The sequence below is a fragment of the Silene latifolia genome, chromosome 6, assembly GCF_048544455.1.
Source record: "Silene latifolia isolate original U9 population chromosome 6, ASM4854445v1, whole genome shotgun sequence".
NCBI classification, from domain to species: Eukaryota; Viridiplantae; Streptophyta; class Magnoliopsida; order Caryophyllales; family Caryophyllaceae; genus Silene; species Silene latifolia.
Window position 1 is genome coordinate 87,248,183 of NC_133531.1, and position 7,390 is coordinate 87,255,572.

At 38.9% G+C, this 7,390-nt stretch overlaps 1 non-coding gene across 1 annotated transcript; it reads right to left on the minus strand.

The window, feature by feature from the left end:
* Nucleotides 1-460: 460 nt before the first annotated feature.
* LOC141588845 (small nucleolar RNA R71) lies at nt 461-567 on the minus strand. The gene has a single exon (XR_012519814.1). It is a non-coding gene; the product is annotated as a small nucleolar RNA R71 (small nucleolar RNA).
* Nucleotides 568-7,390: the final 6,823 nt, after the last annotated feature.

The following is a 7,390-nucleotide window of genomic DNA, read 5'->3' on the forward strand; positions in this document are numbered from 1 at the left end:
TCAACCAATTAACATTGATTTTAACAACCCTTTTGCAAGAGAAGGGGAGGATAAACCAATACAAAACCCACCACAAAATCAACCCACAATGCCTAAATTTTCATCACATTCCGTACCAACTGAGGAGAACCTACCAAATGGTACTCCTACACCACAACATTTAACCGGTAATTTCATTGCCAAATCCGCATTCATACAATTAGTTGAGAGAAGTCAATTTGGAGGGATGCCTAGTGAAGACCCTCACTCACATATGTAGACTTTTTGTGACTATTGTGATGTGATTTCTCAAACCGGAGTTACTCAAGAACAAATCCGATGGGTCTTATTTCCTTTTTCTTTGATTGGTACCGCGAAACAATGGTTGAAAAGCCTAGACAAGGCTACTCTTAATATTGATTCTTGGAAGAAATTGGCACTTTCTTTCTACAAGAAATTATATCCTCCGGAAAAGACTAACATGTTGAGAGCCCAAATCACCGGGTTCAAACAAAGGGATGATGAATCATTGTATGAAGCATGGGAGAGATTCAAGGACACTTGTCGATCTTCTCCACACCATGGACTTAGCGAGTGGATCCTTGTACAACAATTTTGGAATGGTCTATATGAAGACTCCCGAAACATTCTCAATATGGGATCCAATGGCATGTTTACCGAAGTTGATGACAATCAAACGTGGAACGAAATTGAAGAAATGGCGGTCCATAACTCGCAAAATAGTAAGCCTCGGAAGGCTACTAAAGGAGGAAAACATGAGGTGGATTCCATTACTCAATTGGGTGCTCAGCTAAGTGCTCACATTGACATCATTAATTTTAAGTTTGAGAAGGCCATGGCTAAACTTGAAGAGGCCTCCAAATCACCCAAGCAACATGTTAATGCTATGGTGGCATCATCCTCAAGTCCAAGTGGAGTATGTGAGAGTTGTGGAACTTTGGGACATGACCAAAGTGAATGTAGGGGAACAAGTGAACAAGTGAATGCTTTCCAAGCATACAAGAGTGGCACCCCTTATTCCAACTATTACAATGAGAATACCAAATTCCATCCCAACCTTTCATATAAAAGCCAAAATGTTCAAAACCCTCAACCAACATACACGCCACCTCCAATGAGAAACCAAGCTCAAAGACCCTTTTACCAAAGCCAAGGTTAACAAAATCAACCCTCTTACGATCAATCCAATGACCAAGGCTTTGATGTTCCAAACGCGGTCCTCAAAATGCAAACGAACCAACAAGAATTTTTCACTCAAATGCAAAAAGATAGCCAAGCAAAAGATATCACCATCAACAACATACTAGCTCACACAAAGATGTTGGAAACCCAAATGTCTCAATTAGCATCTTCTAGCTCTCAAAGACAAAAGAGGCAATTACCACCTCAAAGTAATCCCCCAAGACATAAGTCGGTGAGTGCAATCCATTTGAGGAGTGGTACAAGGTATGACGGGCCAAAGAAGCAAATTGAGGAAGACATTGTGGATGTTAGTGACAAGGAAAGAGTTGTGGAAAACTCTAAGGAAGAAGAACCCATTCAAGAAGTTTCAAAGAAGAAGAATGAAGAGAAGGCTAAGGAGAAAGAGCCTATTGTGATTAGACTTCCATTCCCAAGTCGTCAAGCGAAGCCTAAGTTTGATGAACAACTTGGAAAGTTCATGGAGATTGTGAAGAATTTAGAAGTCTCAATTCCATTCACGGAATTAATCAATCATATTCCAGCCTATGCGAAATACATGAAAGATATTCTTCCAAAGAAGAAATCCATCCGGAAGTTAGAGACTATTGCATTCATTAAAGTGAGTAGTTCTATTCTACAAGGAAGTTCACCTCCAAAGCTCAAAGATCCGGGATGTTTCTCTATTCCATGCACCATTGGCGACACTACAATCAACAAAGCATTATGTGACCTTTGGGCAAGTGTGAGTTTCATGCCATACTCGGTGTGAAAAAGGCTAGGAATGGGAGAACTCAAGTACTCTAATATCACGCTTCAAATGGCGGATTGATCGACGAATACACCGTTAGGGGTATGGGAAGATGTGCCCGTAAGAATTGGCAAGTTCTTCATCCCGGTGGACTTTGTTATTGTTGACATGGAGGAAGATTCCAACATTCCTATCATTTTAGGAAGACCCTTCTTATATACCGTGGGAGTGGTGATTGATATGAAACATGGAGAGCTCACACTTGAAGTGGGAGATGAAACAATCACTTTAAACCTCGACAAGACAATGAGAGCTCCCCGCTTACATGAGCCATGTTTCATGATTGATCACTATAGCCGAGAAAGTGATAGGAAGAAGTTGGCACCTCAATACAAATATCAAGCTATGGGTAAAGAATCACCACCCATATGGAAGAAGAAAGAGGATAATCTTCAAGATGCTCTGTCCAATAAGCAAGGAAATTGCAACAATGAGAGCTTGAATAGCTCACCACCAATCATGAAAAGAGAATAAGAAGGCCTCATTGGCCATGATAACAAGAAAGAGGAGTTGTTTCCATCAACTCATGATACTATAGGGATGCAAGCTAGTGAAGTATGTGGTCTAATGGGATGACGAATTCGATGGGTTAGTCAATCCCTACATTGGCAATGCTATAGACCAAGGCTTTGGTGACCATCTTGACTCAAGTCACCACCATGAAGAACTATATATGCAAAGGTCTATTGAAGATCTTTATAATGACAATGAACAAGCCTTCGACTACTTCTACAAGGTGTTGAGCAATATCAACAACACGTTGGCTATGCCCCCTTGACATCTCATCTCAAGAGTGACAGTTTGCTGGAGTCCTCCCTAAACTACCATTTGTAAATATTCTAATCCCTTAACTTGCATTTTATTCTTGTATTACTTTTTTGTCAATTTTGGATTTACATTTGTACATTTTGATCAAGATTATCATTTTGAGAGAAAGTGAGGGAGGGACTTAAATGTTTCTTGATGTGTAGTGTTTTGACTTAGTGTGGGGATAGTAATTGCCTAGGCTATCCGAGCCTTCGTAGTGCTCCCACAATGAAGACCAAGGGAATGATGAAGAAATGACTTGGGATATGAAGATACCCACATGTGGAACTGAACCCGTGAGGTACAGGAATGATCCGAGTGTCCCAGAGGGAAGCCGCTCGTCTTGAATGAAATCCGAGCGTCCTGACAGTAAGACGCTGGTCTTGGCAGAGCTGGAAAGGAAATTTTTATACTGGGTATGAATTTGAGCGTCTCCTCAAGAATCCGCTCGTCTTGGTCCAAAGACGCTCGTCTTAGTTAGAATCCGCTCGTCCTGGTTACATCAAAATTTGTGATTTCACTCTGACTATGAATCCGAGCGTCCCTAGATCAATCCGCTCGTCTCAAGAAAGAATCTGCTCGTCTCCTCCAAAGACGCTCGTCTCAACACGGGTTTCATTTTCTAATAATGACTGAACTACATTCCGAGCGTCCCAGGCCTAAGCCGCTCGTCTCCTGCTGATGAATTGCAAAAACACGGGATTTAAATCCTCCTTTCCCATTTCATTTCATTCTTTCAAAACACAAACACACATTCAAAAACCTCAAAACCCTCAATCCCTCCATCCATAAAACTCAATTTCCTCAACTAAATTCACCAAAATCAAACCCAAACTCCCTCAAAACTCAATCAAATGACTCCTTTATCAACAAAAAGCCATTCAAACATCAAAATCCTCAAAGATTGAATCGATTTTCTAGGGTTACAAGGCAAATTTTGAAAATCCTAAATCGATTTGGGATTCATTAAAGCTTGAGGATACTAGAAGAATTCAAGCAAATCATTGGTTGTTGATACATACAAAGAGAAGAACAATGGCTAGGACTAAAGGTGGAAATAAGGCACCTACAAAATCAAATATTTCAAAGAGCCAACAAGCTCTTCAAGCTTCCAAAGCTTTGGTGGTTCAATAAGCAAGAGTGGAAATTCAAGAAAATCCTCTTCCTATGGTGGAAGCTACTACTCCTATCCCGGTTATTGAGCAAATGCATGAATATCCGGAGGTAACTTTCACATCTGATTCTCATAGGAAGGCTTTTATATCTCTTGCTAAGAAAACAATTTTACCCACCAAGTTTATTTGTCAAGATGCTTTAACCAAATTGGGTGTCCTTGAAAGAACCAAGAACTTCTTTGAGTCTATGGGGTTGCTTACATTATTTGATATGCAAAAATTGACCTACCCCTCCCTTACGTTAGAATTTCTATGTTCATTGAAAGTCACAAAGGTGGAGACTTGAAAGAATATTGAATTCCGCCTTGAGAATGTGGATAGAAAGATGTCCTTTAATGAGTTTGGCAAGGCATTCGGTCTTGATAATGACTCAACTTATGTGAAGAAACCTTCAAAATATGACCCCGCCCCTTTGTTTAAAGCTATCACCGGATGGAAATTCGAATCATTCCATGAATGTCGTGCCCTTTATGTTCACCATCCGGGCATAAGGGTGTGGCACAAGGTTGTGGGAAATACTCTTATTGCTAGGAAGGATACTAATCATTTCACCGAACTTGATTTCATCTATCTTGAGTCAACCTTGAATGTCGATAAGAAGTTCACCAATAAATACAATATTCTTCAACTCTTAATCGAAAGGTGGCTTACAATCGACCATGGCAAAGAAGGTGAGGCCTTTATAGTAAATGGGGGGTTGGTAACATGGTTGGCAAAGCACTTCAACCGGGGTTCCAACAATGATGGGACTTACAAGCCGGTTAAGGTAGGCCACCTTATTGATCTAGCCACTATGGTTCACAAATTCTATTGGGTCAAGAATGACAACCTTGATAACAAATTTGAGTGGCTTACAAAAGATGCCAATTCCTTCATTCTACCAAAGAAGTTTTGCCAACTCAATGCCCGAAGCACAAAATATCTTTTTCCACTCTCCGGTGAAGCCGAGATGATCTTGCAACAACATAGGGAGGCCATTTCCGAGCCCTCCTACTCCATTGTGACTCCACCCTACCCGTTCACCTACCAAGAATTCCGACCCAAAGGTGTTGCGACAGGTAGCGATTACTTGACTCAATTAATGCAACACATGCATAAGCAAGCTTATGAAGACCAAGTCAATTCCCATAGAGCTCAATATCCGCCCCTCTTACACCTAGCTAGGCAAGGAATTCTTTACCCATCATATCCTTTGCATAGTTGGTTGGATAGGGAAGTATTCATTCCTAATGCTCCTAGGGATGCTAGCATGGGTGGTCAGGAGATTGTTGTTGAGAGTGAAGAAATTGAAGGAGAAGAGGAAAATGAGGAAGAAGAGGATCAAAGTTCAAGTGATGATGGTGAAGCCTCCGAGTCTATGTAGGTAGATGACGATGATACTAGTGAGGAAGTTGATGATGATGATGACAGTGGAAGTGATGTCGCCATGGGTGACAATTGAGGATTAGCAAGCTTTTTGGAGGATGCCACAATCCATTGTGAGTCTCCTACACCTCCTTTAGCTTTGTTCATTTATCTTGTTTTTAATTTTTTATCTTGATCATGTGTTTGAGTCCTAGCAACACTCAAAGGACTCCCACCTCGGTCCCATTGAGGTGTCTTTTATTGTTCCCCCCATGTAAAATCCAAAATGACAAATTTAGTTTCATGCATAACATTCTTGTGCATGAACTTTCCTATTTTTGACATTAGCAATAGTGTCTCATTTTGTTTGGGGAAGTTCAAGCATAAGCATTGGGAGTTAATTCAAATTATGCTCTCGAACCAAACAAAAATTCATGCATCATATAGTGTAGTGTAGTTTGCATCACTTGTTTATATGTCATATAGTTTGCATTTAGTGTAGAAATCATGCATTCTCATATAGCTTGCATAATTTCCTATTGTATTAGTCATTGAGGACAATACTCATACTAGTTTGGGGATGTGAAATTCTAACATGACTCTTAAAAAATAAAAAATAAAAAATTGAAAAATTTTGAAAAATACAAAAACATGTCTTTTTGTTTCATAAACATAAAAAACATAAAAATTTGAAAATTTGAAAAACCCAAAAACATGTTAATTTCTTTTTAGTGTAGAATTTTATATATTGTGTTTATATATATTGTGTTCGTCTATCCTTCTTCACATTGATCGACTACGCCACATACAAGACATGAGGATATTGAAGATCGCATGGTATGATCTTTCCAATCTCCTTTTTCCTCTTTATGTTGATGACTATGTGGCTTTATTTTGATTGATGCGGTATAAACAATGTGATTATAGGATTGCATTTAGATTATTTTTCATACTAGTTGGTAAAAGCATATGCATTAGGTTGTATAAATGTTAGTTCTATCATGGCATATAGTTGCACTTGGGAAAATTTTTGTGAAAACATCTATTTGGGAAGCTTGACAAGTGTATATAAGGCCCTTGTAGATATTTTTTTTTTTCTCGAGACTTTACTTGTTAGAATACTTGTAAAACACCCTAGAATGTGTCATGCTAGTATCCTTTGACACATGGATTAAGGCCTAGTCAAGAGTACTTTGTGGTGTGACACTACTACAGATACAGGCTATAACAACGGTTAAAAACCTTTGTTATATAAAAAAACGGACGTTGTTAAAGCGTCCGTTGTAGTAGGTTTTAACAACGGTTGGTTTTTCTAAGAAACCCGTTGTAAAAAATATTAACAACGGTTTAAAGTAGAAAAAACTGTTTTGGAAATGGTGACAAAATTTTGGTGGGAAAGTTATAACAACGGTTATAGTATAAAAAACCGTTGTTATAACTAAAGACAACGGGCTTTTGTTAAATAACCGTTGTTGTTTATTTACCTCCAAAAAAAAATTAAATTAAATATTACTAGATGCATGCATTATTACGGCGGCTCGTTTGAATTCCGATGCATGCATTATTACTGCCAATCCCTACATATGAATGGACAATATATGGAATGAGAAGGGTTATAAGATTTGAAGCAGAGATATGATGGCACAACTTACTAAACATATATTAATTAAAAAATAACTCAAAAGACACATTACTTAGTATAAATACATGCATTATCTCAACTAACATTCCATTATCTCACTATATTTCTCCAAACCCTAACTGCTAAAACAAACTCCAAACCCTAAATCTTTCAAACAAACTCCAAACTTCATCAACAATGAATGATACCATCCGTAAGACTGTTACTATGACCGAGCACAATAGGAGTTTCATCCGCCGGTTGCTAGACAACGAGGACAGGTACATGAGCTACCTTGAGGATGCTCGGACCGCACTCAAGGACGCCAAAAAAATGGCTTGACAGAAAGCGAGTTGTTGCGGCTATATGACGATATAGCAATCACGAGCGAAACCTCCAAATAGCTAAGGAGGAGAGGATGGATATCATAGAAGAGAATGAGACTCTCTATTC